Source organism: Lissotriton helveticus, chromosome 1_1 (genome assembly GCF_964261635.1).
Source record: "Lissotriton helveticus chromosome 1_1, aLisHel1.1, whole genome shotgun sequence".
Taxonomy (NCBI): domain Eukaryota; kingdom Metazoa; phylum Chordata; class Amphibia; order Caudata; family Salamandridae; genus Lissotriton; species Lissotriton helveticus.
The window spans coordinates 476,694,633-476,708,922 of NC_136057.1; the positions used below are offsets into that span (position 1 = coordinate 476,694,633).

The window sequence follows — 14,290 nt, forward strand, 5'->3', positions numbered from 1 at the left end:
TGCCAGCTTTCTGTGTGTCAGTTCATCAATCCAACCTACATCATTTGGCGATGAGGATGGGATGTGTCTGGCCATCCTTTGAACTTGGAGAATTACAGCGGTGTCAAAATTAACAGAAGAAACGGCGTATTGTCCCCAACGAATCCACCGGGAGAGGCGTTTTAGTTTTATCTCTCCCTGCTGCTTAATATGTCGAGCAGTACCCAGAAGAAGCGATCGCAGCTGGATTTTGACCTTTTTCTCCCTTCACAGAGTTCCTGTTGATTTGAAGGGGTGACGTCAGCTATCGATCGTTTCCTGCCTGGTGAGTTCATTTCTTGTCTCCTGGGTAACGGAGGACGCCGCAAGCATCTCACGTGACTCACAGAATCCTCGAGCCGAAGTCTGGTGCGTCTCGAGCGGAGGTCTGGTGCGTCTTAGAGCAAGCGTCATAGACGTGAGGTCAAATGTGTGACCCGGATGACGTCTGACGCTGACGGCCATTTTGAAGTAATCGGGGGGGGGGGGATCGCCCAGATTAATAGACAATGTCTCTGTGGATGATTTACTTACTAGTCACAGTCACGTCTTCAGGGAACAATTAGGTGAGTTGAAGGGATATTCTCATAGAATTGTGTTGAAAGAGGGCAGCATTCCTGTTCAGCACAAAGCTAGGAGGGTTCCTTTTGCTTTGCGTAATGAAGTGAAGTAAGTTCTGGAGGAAATGCTTCAAGGCGGAATTATTGAGCCCGTGGAGGCTTCTCCATGGATTTCCCCTGTGGTTATTTCACAGAAACCTGACAACAAAATTAGGTTCTGTGTAGACCTGCGTTCTTTGAACAAGTGTGTAGTGGCCGATGTATTTCCATTGCCAAATATTGGTGAGTTCGTTTCCACGCTTAAGGGGGCGAAATTTTTCAGCAAGTTGGATTTAAAACATGCATATCACCAGATTCGTCTGGATGAAAGTTCAAAACATTTGACAGCCTTTATTACTGGTGAAGGAACTTTTCAATTCACCAGGTTACCGTTCGGACTCATCTCTGCTGCTAGTGTGTTTCAGCGAATGGTCACAGAAGTGTTTAAGGGTTTAGACAAGGTAATTTTCTTCCAGGATGACATGCTCATTTTTGGTGATACTTTGGAAGAACATAACAGTGTTTTGCAAAGTGTTTTACACAGAGTGGTTGATGCTGGGCTCACTTTACGTCGTGAGAAATGTGCGTTTTTGGTTAAAGAAATAGAGTACTTGGGTTTTTGCCTCTCTGCAGATGGTATCAAACCAAAGATAAATCTGTTAGAGGCTATTGAATTAGCCCCTCCTCCTGCTGACAAAGAGCAACTCAGGTCCTTCATGGGACTAATCGAGTTCTACGCTAAGTTTGTAAGGGATTTTTCATCGAAAACAGCTCCCTTAAGATCCTTATTAAAGAAGGGTGTCAAGTTTTTGTGGTCTAGCGAGCAAGAGTCATGCTTTAGTGGGATTAAGGCAGAACTTAAATCCGCTAATGTACTTACCCCATTTGATATTAAGCTCCCCTCCATCTTGATGGTGGATGCGAGTGGGATTGGTCTTGGGGCGGTGCTTCTTCAAAAACATGCTGGTGTAGAGAAAACTATTGCCTTTGCATCTAGACCGTTGACTGTTTCAGAATCAAACTATTCTGTGATTGAACGGGAAGCTCTTGCAGCTGCGTGGGGAGTAAATTATTTTAGAACTTATTTGTGGGGTTCACGATTTATTCTTCGTACAGACCACAAGCCCCTGCTCAATGTTTTGGCGCCTGGAGGAACTGGCAAGGGATCGCCCAGATTAGCCAGGTTAGCTTCTCGTTTACAAGATTATCAGTTGGAACTGGAGTTTGTACATGGTTGGAGAAATATTCAGGCGGATTGTTTATCGCGTCTTCCAGTGCCTTCTGTTAAGGGACGGGACTCTTTGGACGATGTATGTGATGATACTGCCGTTGCTTCCTTGCAAGATGTTTTATTTTTGGGGGAAGATTCCTTTTCTGCTGAGGAATGGTCAAAAGGCATGGAAGAGGATACTGTCCTAAAAGCTGTTGTAGATCTCGTTGTTAAGGGGGCGAGAAGGGAGAGTACTCTTGAGCCTTCAGTTAGACCCTTCCTTAGTGTTTTGGGTGAGTTGTCTCTCTGTAGTAAGAATGTGTTGATGAGAGGTGATCGCTTTGTCCCTCCTAGTTCTTTGAGAAATAAGATTCTCAATCTAGCTCACGAGGGTCATTTGGGCCAGACCCTCACCCAGCGGCGTGTGAAAGAGAATTTCTGGTGGCCTTCAATTGACGCTGATGCTGTGGATTGTGTTGTTAAGTGTTGCTTATGCAGGGAGGGAGAGAAACGTTTAAAGGTTGTAGGTTCTCATTCAATTGGCAATATCTCTTTTAAGGATGTACCTTGGCATACTATATGCTTAGACTTTATTGGTCCAATGAATGAGTTACCCTCTAATCAACGTTTTGCTGTGGTTGTTATCGATTGTTTCTCAAAGTGGTTGACTGTTCGTTTCATGAGAGAGATTACTATTGATTCCACTATCTGTTTTCTTAAGTCTGTCTTTCTTGATGAGGGTTTCCCGTCTGTGCTGATTACTGACAATGGCACTCAATTAACCTCTGCGAAAATGGCTTCCTTTGTGCGTGAGTGTGGTATCGCTCATCATCGCACTTTTCTCTACAATCCAGAGAGCAATGGCTTATGTGAGAGGGTGAATCGGTTGGTGAAAGGCGTGATCCAGATGTTTGTTGCGAGTGGATGTTTTTCGAACGAGCGTGTTCAGGAACTTGTGTGGGCCTATCGCTCAACTCCTCATAAACAAGGGGAAAAGACTCCTTTTGAGTTGATGCGTGGTCGTTCCCCTGTTTCGAGATTGACTCCTGCGTGGTTAAGAGGGTGTGACAACCAATCTTCCTCACCTGACTTAACTTCTTTACCGATCTCAGTGGGTGATCTTGTCAAAGTCAAGCCTGGTCGGTGTGCCAAAGGTCTTACTAAATTTAGGGGTCCTTTTGGCGTTAAGAAAGCTTTTACTCATTTTGTACTCCTTGATAACGGAGAAAAATGGAATTACAGAAGAGTGGCGCTTTATCAAAAGTGTGGTGTAGCTTCTCGGGGGGGTTCTTTATTCTCATTCAAGTGTTAATTTGAGGAGTCCTCGCTCTCGTCACCCACCTGTTTACTTAAATGATTACATCCATTGAGAGCCTTTTTGTTCTTTTGTTCTCTGTGTTTTGTTTCTTTTCTTTTGTTGTCCAAGGGGGGGAGATATGTTGTACATTGCTTAACGTTCCTTAGCTTTCCTTCCCTGTCAGCCTTCTAGATTGCTTGTAGATTCTCCCTGTGATGCTCCTTCATGTTCTATATTGTGGCAGTTAGAGCTTGGCCAGATGGGCTACAGTCCTGTTTACTTCTGTGCTGTAATAAATATCTTACCTGCCAGCTTTCTGCGTGTCAGTTCATCAATCCAACCTACATCATATACCTAATCAGAGGACTACTTAAAGACAGTAATTCCACTTAGGCCGTACCATCATTAGCAATACCAACCCCCAATTTCACATCCCTTTACCTTAGGATGTAAGCGGTATTCCTTTCTTTTCCATTTGTTTCCAGTCTGTAGAGGTCTGGCATTTCAGTTTCATCTTGCTAACCCTGTTTTCTTTACAATGTTGCATCTAATTTGCCCACATGATCTATAAGGACCTTTAAGAATTTTAAAGGTTCTTGCATCAGAAGCAAAGTAAAGGGGCAGCAGGATTTGAATTGGTGAATTCTAACACTGGCTATTACATTTGGGTGGGAGTATCTAACAAAGGCCAATACTACTTACACCAGTTAAAGTCTGTGCTGAGTAACCAACAGTTGTGGGCCTGTACTGCCACCTTTAAGTACTGCAGAATTTAAAGTTTGTTTATGATTGGACAGTTAACTTACTCCGTGCAGACTTTGTTGGATGATCTCGAGGACCATGGAGTGTTTTGTGTATTGAAACAGTAATATTAAATGCCGTAGGTGATCAGGAGTTTGTTTGATCCATGAGAGAACTTCATTTTCTCTGTTATGAGATCCCTGCCACACCATTTTAAAGATTTTTAAGTTGGAAAATAAAATGCCTCTTACAGACATTTTCTGGGTTTTAGCAGTTAGCCAAAGTAACAAACAGTGCAGTTGGCTGTAAACACTCGTCAACTATCCATTGAAAAAATATAAAAACCTATGGAAAATGTAGCCTCTAATATGTTGACCACATAGATGCCCCTAAGAAAACTCCAGAGCCAAACGTCTTCCCATCATGCAGTGCAGAGACAGCATGATAGTTCTTTTTTCAAGCTCACCAGAGAAGAATCCCTCAATCTATTGCATTTCTGAGGCTGTTTTATGGCTTACAACCTTCCTTTCTTATTGTGTTTGTGGCTTCATAGGACATTTTTTACCCCTCCTTCAACTTTATACATTTTCCCCCAGAAATTGTACTTTTCATGTTCTAGCTTGACAGCGCAGCTGTCGCAAGACAAATATATGAGTATCACAAGCAGAGGGATTTGGCTTCACCCAGGAGCCAGGAGTACATGCTTTGATTGGGCAGAAGTTGAGGACTTCCCCCAAAAATGTGCTTGTCCTCCACACAGCTGTAATTTTTTTAGTTATTTATTCAGTTGCCTAAGCTTTAAATACTGGGGCACACTCGTGCCATTGTAATGCTATTAAAGTGTGTCCGATACCTATATAATGTATGCTTTTCTCTCGTAGTAATGCTGCACTAATGGGAGAAGGGAAGTCATTAAACCTACATTGGTTTTCAATTCTGGCTTGACCGTACAACTGTCCCCCGACCTTTTAAGCTGCACCAATATTATTCTACAGCTATTTGATTCCACACAATAAATACTCCCTTACTTCTAATGGTTCACATTACCATACAAACATTCTTTAAAGCCATTCCCAATATTAGTTTTCTCTTTTTATAGCTTGAATTAGCCAAGATCTTTTGATTTGTACTAAACTTTTATAAGGGATTAAACCATTGGTCTGTTTATGCTCCATTCAAATGTATTCGACCCACTATGACATGCAACATGAGGTAATTGATCAGCCCACTTCAGCCATTGGGTAACTGTAGTAAGTAAGTCCCATAGGTACAGGTGTAGATAAGTAGACACAGCAGACCAATTCAGGTACTTGTAGTTGATGTTTATTAGGATAATTCAAGGTCAAGATAACAGCCCCACCAGGAGCAGACCTATTCGCCGCTCAGCCCATCCTCAACTGTGTCTCTCATGCATCCAACATTCCACAAACCAAGATTCCAGAGAGAACTCTCACACAGGGCTGATCAGCTAGATGCAGGTACATAGAAATAACATGAGGATACTACATTATCCTCTCCCTATAATAATGGAAAACAAAAAGAGCAAATATCTAAGGGGAAAACTATGCACATAAATTATACAAACTTTTAAGAAAACTGTAACCCAGAGATGAATAATAAATTTGCACCACATGAGGGAAAACAGAGATCTAAATTATTAAAGAAGGAAGAAAGCAAAAAGATAAACACTTACTCATCCTCCTCCTTTAATAACTAACAATTTAAAATGAATAAAGCGAAAATTGTTGAGCTCATATTTAATAACCAAAAATTAAGACAAAAAACTGCAATGGGCGAAATAAAACCCAGGAAAGTGCTTCTCACATGAGAAGACTGTGACGTAGCCAAAAACGCCACCCCTCTTTTAAGGGATACTATGGGACTCAAACCCTAGTATAACACTGTTCAGGTGGGACTGACACCCCCTAAAAACCAAGGTGGGACTAAAACCCCCTCGTCAAAATGATCATTTAATTTTATAAGCCAAGGGTAAATGGGAGTAACAACCCACTCCCAAAAAAAACTAGCGGGACTTGAAACCCACTGCACAGGGTAATGGGACTGATAACCCACCCCTAAGTCATGGGACTGATAACCCACTCCTTAAAGTAGAAATAACCTAAGAAGAAAACATAATGCCAACAGACATCCCATCCTCGTCGCCAAAATGTAGTAAGTAAGTCCCATAGGTACAGGTGTAGATAAGTAGACACAGCAGACCAATTCAGGTACTTGTAGTTGATGTTTATTAGGATAATTCAAGGTCAAGATAACAGCCCCACCAGGAACAGACCTATTCGCCGCTCAGCCCATCCTCAACTGTGTCTCTCATGCATCCAACATTCCACAAACCAAGATTCCAGAGAGAACTCTCACACAGGGCTGATCAGCTAGATGCAGGTACATAGAAATAACATGAGGATACTACATTAACTCCATTTGCATTTGAATGTAATCTGCTCTTTTGTGGAGAGCACATCCATGCATGAAGTAAATCCCTTCAGTGCCAGGGCTACAATGGCATTGTGTGCCATTTTTGGGGATTTCAATTTTTATATTGTTGTGGGCCCGGTAGCCCTCCCACCAAAATAACGTTTTACAGAAACCATGGCAAAACAACCAAGCAATGTCAGACCTATTGGCTTTGCCAGTGTCTGTTCTCTAAGGTGTTTCTCTTCGCACCTTTTTTCTTCGCACCATGCCAACTCTAATTGATAGTCCTCTTGTGTAGAGGTGAAGCAAGGAAAAAGTGGGCACTCTCCTGTACATTGCGGTTCAGCACCTGTAGAGGGCAGTGGAGTTCTCTAGCTCAACTTCAGCTCCTGGTGTCCCTTTGAGACACACAGTTCATTGCTCGAGTTGCCAAGTATTCCCGGTAGACATCGGCATACAACTTTAAAGCACACAACTTTAAGGCACTTGCCATCGAGACAATGGACATTGAGGCTGGAGCCAGAGAGTGTGTTCTGGTGTCAGAAGTTGACTGTTGTTGGTATTTCCGCTACTGTCTGGTTCCCAAAAAGGACAAAGCCCACTGTCCTATTCTAGATCTGTGGGCCCTCAACTTCTTCCTCAAGAAGGAGAAATTCAAAATGCTCAGGTCCTGCCTGCTGTGGACCAGGAGACTGGATGGTAGCATTGGACTTGTTGGATACCTATTTTCATATTCCTGCCCTGCCTTTCCACCAGCGTCATCTGTGGTTTACGGTTGGCCACAAACTTTTTCAGTACACCGTGCTTCCCTTTGGCATTTCCAGCACCCCTTGGGTGTTCACCCAGGTGATGGCAGTGGTTGCTGCTCATCAGTGGAGATCAGGCGTGCTAGTCCTCTCCTATCTCAACAACTGGCTGCTGAATTTGGGTTCCCCCTGGCTGTTGTCTCCCACCTTTAGGCTACGGTGAACCTGCTGCATTCGCTGTGGTTCACTATCAGCGTCACACCCTACTCCCTCTCAGACGCTCAATTTAATCTGAGCTATTTTAGACACTGTGCAGTTTGGATCTTATCCTCCAAACGGTGAGTTCAGGATATTCAAGCCTTGAAACCGATGTTTCAGCCTCTATCCTGGATTTTGGTGACACTGACTGTGAGGCTGCTTGGCCTCATGGCCGCCTGGATCCTGCTCGGGACATGTTAAATGGCATATACGAACTCTGCAGTGGGACCTAAAGTTCCAGTGGCTGCAGCATCCGAGGAATCTGCAAAAGATCTGCAGTCAAGTCTAATGAAGCGCGATAGGGTTAGAGGCAGTCCCGCTCTCTTCCCTAACCAGATCTCACAGTAGTGAAATACCTATCACTCCTGGGATGGGGCATTCATCTGGGAGAGGTGGAGATCAGAAGACTCTCGTCTCCGGCGGATTCCAGACTCCTCATCACCCGCCTGGAGCTCCATGCAATTTGACTGCCATTGAAAGCCTTTCTACCCTTCATCAAGGGAAGGCTGGTAAAAGTTTTCACAGACCACACCACTGCCACGTGGTGCTACAACAAACAGGGCGGGTAGGGTCGAAGCCCCTGGGCCTTAGGGTTCTTGATCGACGGTGTCCAAACGTCCACGTCCCCTAACATCTCTACTTACCCTGGCTGCTGTGGAATTTCTTTGTTCAGCCTCCTGGCCTGAGCCTGCAATCTTTCTTCAACCTCGACCTCTCCTAATGAATTGCATTGGGTGGCAGACGCTGTGTTGGCACTCTGCACCTGGCTGCCCTTTCGCTGCAGAGGGTGTAAGTTTGGTTCTGCCTTGTGGCCCCCCTTGTGCTTACTTTAACTCCAGGAGATCAACCCCTAACACCGCTACACTCACCTGTGAACTTCCCAGCTTCGAGAACCCCCAGTCTCCATTGGTTAACATTGGGCACTGACCCCGAATCTGACCTCTGCACCCACCCGCCCCTGTGCCGCTAGTGGTGCAGTTTTGGGACCAATCTGCACCTTGCCTGGTGTTGACCTGAAACCCCGAAGACTGTAACGGTAAGTTGTGTACCTACCTGAAAAAAACACATTATTGTTTTCCTCCATTAGTCATCATTGCAAAGCTTAAAAATTGCACTGTGTCCACTTTTTAAAGTATTTTTCCTGAAAAAACGTATTTCCCTTTTTGCGAACATCTTGGTATTAAAATAAATCTTTGAAAAAGGTTATTTATTTAAAATTGGTGTGGATCTCTTTATTGAGTGGAGTGTCATTTATCAGTCACTGTATGTTTAAACAAATGTTTTACACTCCTCTGTGATAGGCCTAAGGCTGCTCGCCCACTCTAGCACAAATAGAGTACTTTGGGTTTACATTGAGCCCTGTACACTTCTGGGGTAATCTCTGAACTCTGTGCACGATGTAACCACCTACTGGTATACCATATACAGAGCCAGCTTCCTACATTGGTGGTGCAGAGGTGGGGAACAAGATCTAACATTCGTTATACCACTTGATTAATAAGTGATTTCAGAAGAGGAAATCCCAAATTGTCTTTAGTTAAAATATATCTCCACTTTTCGATTGTCTTTTTCCAAATTAATTTACACTTGTGTTAGGGCCTAGGTTAAGTCCCTCACTGTTTTGAAAGTAAAAATCTTTAAAATAGTTAGGCCTTAGCAGTCCTTAACATTTTTTGTAAGTCTCTAATAAGACTACTACTACTACTTTAAAAACCATGACTGAGAATGCAGGGACCTCCCGGGAGCTCAACCTGGCCCCTATGCACATCTGAGATTTCAGCAACTCAAAGACCTGTGCAAAGCATAAAAACTTGCCATGGGTCCTAAACCCACAATCGCCCATGTCCAGCAGTTGCTGGCAAAGAATGACAAGGCCCTGGTAAGTAAAATCTTCCCCCACTGGGAAAGAAGAGGATGAATCCCAAGCGGTGGAGGAATAGCACTCCATCACTACCCCTTCATATAGTAACACTACTGGGAGTGACCCCAACAGTGTCCCAGATGAGGTAGATACTGAACATGCAGATCTTCAGAAACTTGCCAAGAAGATAACCTTAGAGGCTAAACTCTTGGCTAATGACCCATCTCTGGTGGCAGCAAAATAATACAAAGGGGGCAAGTAAATTCTTTTGACTCTAAAATCCCCAAAGGGATTGTCCCAAAAGTCTTTCAGGGCGATGAAATCACTAAGTAGTTCATTGCATTTGAGAGAGCCTGTCTTGGCTGACAGGTCAACAGGAAGCTGTGGAGTGCTATCCTGTGTGAAATGTTCGCAGGGAATGAAGGGATAGACTCCTGACACTCAATAAGAAAGATGCTACATCCTATGGCACATGAAAGGTAACCTGATTGAGGAATTTGGATTCCATACTGCGGAGCATAGGATCAAATTTTGGGAGGCTTGAAAAACTCAGAGCCACACTTGGGTATATTTTGTTGACCACTCAGTGAAAACACTAGGAAGTTGGTTAGATGGTAACAATGTGCATGACTTTAAAGGTCTTTATAATTTGATAATGAAAGAGCACCTTTTAAGTAATTGTCACCAAGAGTAACCACGTCAATTCCTGGTAAACCTACTGTGAGAGGTTGGCTTACCATGTACGCTACCAAAAAGAGGTATAGTGTGTAGTGAGTCCAGTGGATCTTTAGAGATTGTCCAGACGCTAAATAAATAACACTAATGTTCTATTTTGTGGTAGTGTCGGTGAGCAGTTTGGCTTATCAGAGGGTCGTGTTAATGCATTTGTTGTACTCACAGTGGCAATAAATTAGACACACACTCAATGAATAAATCTGAGACTAGTTTATAAAAATAGTACTTTGGTATATTTATTTACTAAGACCACAAAACTTTCATAGAAGCAAATACGTTTTTAAATAAAAATGTCAAAGTTGACAGTGCAATTTGTTAACTTATCAGAGGAAAACAATAATGCAGTTTTACAGGTATGTATACAACTTGCAGTTCGAGTCTTCAGGGTTGGAGGTCAGCAGAGGGCAAGGTTCAGGTAAGCACAAACACTGGACCACCTGCTGCACAGGGGTGGCCGGTGCAGATGTCAAATCTGGAGATATGGCCCAATGTTGACCAACAGAGACTGGGGGTGCTTGAAGACACGATGCTTGCAGGTAAGTAAAGCAGCTTCTGGGTTCAAGCTTCAGAGGATCAGGCAAGCCCAGAGGGGGCCTCAAGGCAGCGCCAAACATACACCACCAGTGTCACAGGGGTGGCCGGGTACAGGGTGCAAAAACAGTGTTGGGCGCCCAATGCAAGTAAATGCAGGAACTTGGTTTTGGAAACAGTCTGCAGGCATCAACCCGGAGGCTGCACGAAGAACACCAGCGTAAGTTGGGAAGCTGTGGGTCGCAGGGAAACAGTTGGTCGGGCTCTCCAAGGCACTGTGGCTTTGAGTGAAGGGGTGTCCTTTGACGTCGGTTTTTTGTTACAGAAGCCGGTCTCTATTGGATTTACACTGCAGTCGTCATCGAGGAGTCCAGGAGGGTACAGCCAATGCTGGACTTTGTCTCAGGATTGCTGGGGAACCTTTTCTGGACCTGTGAGCACCTGTACTCAGGCCAGAGGCATCTGGTGCAGAGTGATCAGGGATCACAGTTCTGGAGTGCACCAGAGTCCTTTGTCTTGGTTTCTAGGGGACAGGTCCGCTGTCCTCAGGAGTTCTAAGCAAACACAAGGAGATGATGAATGTAGCGACAAAAATTTTCAGACACTCACCCCCGTCACAGATCAGGGTTCAATCCATCATCATTCTTTAGCTCACTTTGCCACCCCAGTTCAGACCCAGCCATATGCATGTCAGTCATGACCCTGTTCTTCATGGGAACAGTCCAGCCTGAACTGCAAAGCCAGGTCTTCCCTTGACTGGAAACTGGTATCTAAGACCAGTTTCGTGGTCCTCAGGAGTTCTGGTCTTTTTCGAAGCTAGGCAGTCCTTCCCAGTTTTTGGGACGTTACTGGCTGCAGGACAGGTGTTGTTTTCTTTGCAGGGTCGTTGACGCTGCAGACAGGCTGGTAGGGCTTGTGCCAAGTCAGTGGATGCTTTCAGTCTTCTCCACACAGCGTCTTCTTTGTCCTTTCTCTTCTTAGGTCGGCAAGAACTAGTTTCAGGGTCTGGGTCAGCCACCTAAAAACTAGATGTAGGGGTGTATTAGAGGAGTAGCAGGTAGGGACCATTGGGTTTCTTACCCACTATTAAGCCACCCTCCTGTGGTTGGGAGTTATAGCCCTAGCTCTGATTTTATAAGTGCCACCATCTTCAAGATGGTGAGCACTACAAAATGTGCTTAACTTTGCCTCCAGCACCTGAGGAGTGGAGTGGAGAGGTTGGAGGGGGCACTCCTATTCTGTCTTGGGGGTTTGAACCGGGGGCTGCCACTGCTGCTGGCAGCAGAGACTGGGGTTGCATCACAAAGGAAGCAGGCCTTTGAAACTTCTGTTTCAAGCACTGTGCCCATCCTGGGGGAGGAGTTGTGACTCCTCTGCCCAGGATATGCTTTGTTTCTGGTCACAGAGAGCAGAGGCTTTTGACCCAAGGATCCAGAAACATTTTGTCTGGTTGTGGCAGACTACCTAAAGCCAGTCATAGACCACACCAGAGTTGGTAGGTTTTCAGGGGGCCCACTGAGCACATGGTTTGATAAAGCGAACAGTGGCATCGGTGTGGATTCATTATGGGGGTTGTTTGGTACCAAAGGCACCTGGGTTCAGAGAAGCCATCATGGTGCTGGTGAACACAAGCTGTTGAGTTGCCAGCCCATGTACTCTGTGGCTGCCCTGGCACTTATTATATTAAAAAATAGACTTAAGTATTGTAGGGGCTTATCTGCTTATACCGATATGCCCACACCTGTGATATAGTACACCCTGCCTTAGGGCTGTAAGGCCTGCTAGAGGGGTGACCTACATGTACATTAATAACGCAAATGGGGGTATGAAACAGGCCTGGCATTCTTGAAGGGATCAATGTTAGAACACAAGAATTCTCTAAGACCCCCAGATGGCCATTAATCAATCATTAATTCAGGGAACAACACGTACACATCAATCTCGTGTGTTTGAGTATGTATCTCATTTCATATTGTATTTTTTTTAGTATTTGCCATTTTTATGATAATCACATCCATCTGGTACAATCAAAACACTAATTTAGACAAACTACAACAACAATCAAGACAAATCACTACACAATATAGTACAACACATAAAAATGATTAAAAAATACCTTGACTTTTAAACAAACCGGAGTTTGCCAATAAATCCGAAGTAACTCACTCCAATGATTATCTTACCCCTTGTGTATAGCATGGGCTTGTATAGCCTGTTCTGTAGTACCACACACAGGGGTGTTCAAATAAAATGATTGTTGCCTTTTTAGAGTAGATTGATTCTTGTTGGAATCCTAAACACATTTTTGGGGGGATTTTTTTATTGAATGTTATATGTGAAACATGTTACAACCATACACAATATTTGTAGAACCAGTAAGCAGTTACAGGAATAAAATTGTTCAATATAATATGCCGGAATATGAGAAGATGTCAAATATTCTATCCAGATCTGTGCATCCTAATATCTTACATCTAATACAACAATCAGATAATGTTGATCACGGCTTATTACCATTTCAATATAGACATATTACAGGTGGCTTTTTCGCGTACAAATTTGTTCCACATGCACATTTCGAATGACTCCTTTCGGCCGTGCCGTAGCGTCAGGGTTGGTGAGCAAACTGTCATATATATATATATATATATATATATATATATATAACAATAAAACTTTAACAGCAAAATATGAGAGAAAGAAGGGGGTACAGCATGGGCTGGGGTGGGCGGAGGCGATCCATGTCTGCTACAATAATGCAATTTTCACAAGTCTTGATGTGTCCGCTTTAGTGTCATACTACTGCATGTTGGGCCAGTGTGTGTGATGTGTGATGCGCGTTCCAGACCGTATTGATGTCAGGTCACCCTACAACCCACGTGTAGGCTTGATTAGTTGGTATTAGGAATGTCGGGGGGCGTCCGGAGTTATTGCTACTTGAAGCGGTATCAGAATTGTTTTCCAGGCTGTTAAAATGGAGTACTTGCGCAGCCCTTCCGTGTCTTCCCTTCGCAATGAGAAAGCCTCAGCCTTAGCCAAGTTCAGCATAAGATTGAGCCCAGACTTTAAATGGTGGGGAGTTGTCTGCTTTCCATGAACGCGTGACAAGTCTTTTGGCCACCACTAAACCCAGGTCTAAAAATCTAGAGGAGGCGTTTTGTTTCTTATTTCTGGGAAATATCCCTGTAATGCAGGCCTCCCACGTACTCGGCAAGGCCCTGTCTGTGCTTGTTGTCAGCAATTGAATCACTCCGTGCCAGTAGCCTTGCAACTTGGGGCATGACCACAACAGATGTAGGAGATTGGCATCTGACATTTTGCAGCGTGGGCAACAAGCATCCACTCTATTAAAATACCTATTGATTTTGTCAGGGTATAGATATGCTCTGTGGGCTTATAGAATTGAATCAGCCTAAATCTTGCATTTCTGGGAATTTGTCTAGGGCTCTCCAGCAACATGGGTGTACAGGATCATGTCAGATCTGCCTCCCACATATTGTGCAAGGGTGTTAAGTCAAAGTATGTTCGCAAATTGATTCTGCAAACCATTGTTTAAGGTGCCGTCCCGTACCCTTCAGGCTTATATACTGCATCAGATATCGGAAAGAGACACGTTACTGATAGATTCCTTACCTTAGAATATCCCCATGCATCAGACTGGATCCGGAAAGTTTTGCTTCGCAGTACCCCTTCACGTCAGTAGGTGGCGTCCTGCGGCTCCGTGTCCGTCACTGGCGCTGTCATCCCTTAGATGACATCACGGAGGGTACTTAGGCGCCACTCATGCGTGCTGACGTCAGTTATTTCTTTTTCCGCGCCAGCAAGCGCAGATCCGGATTGAGCCCGTACCTTAGTCACTTT

General features: G+C 44.2%; 1 protein-coding gene across 10 annotated transcripts in view; it reads left to right on the forward strand.

Moving 5' to 3' along the window:
• CNOT2 (CCR4-NOT transcription complex subunit 2) overlaps nt 1-14,290 on the forward strand; it is a 427,872-nt gene that overhangs the window by 223,227 nt on the left and 190,355 nt on the right. The gene's annotated exons all lie outside the window — the stretch shown is intronic.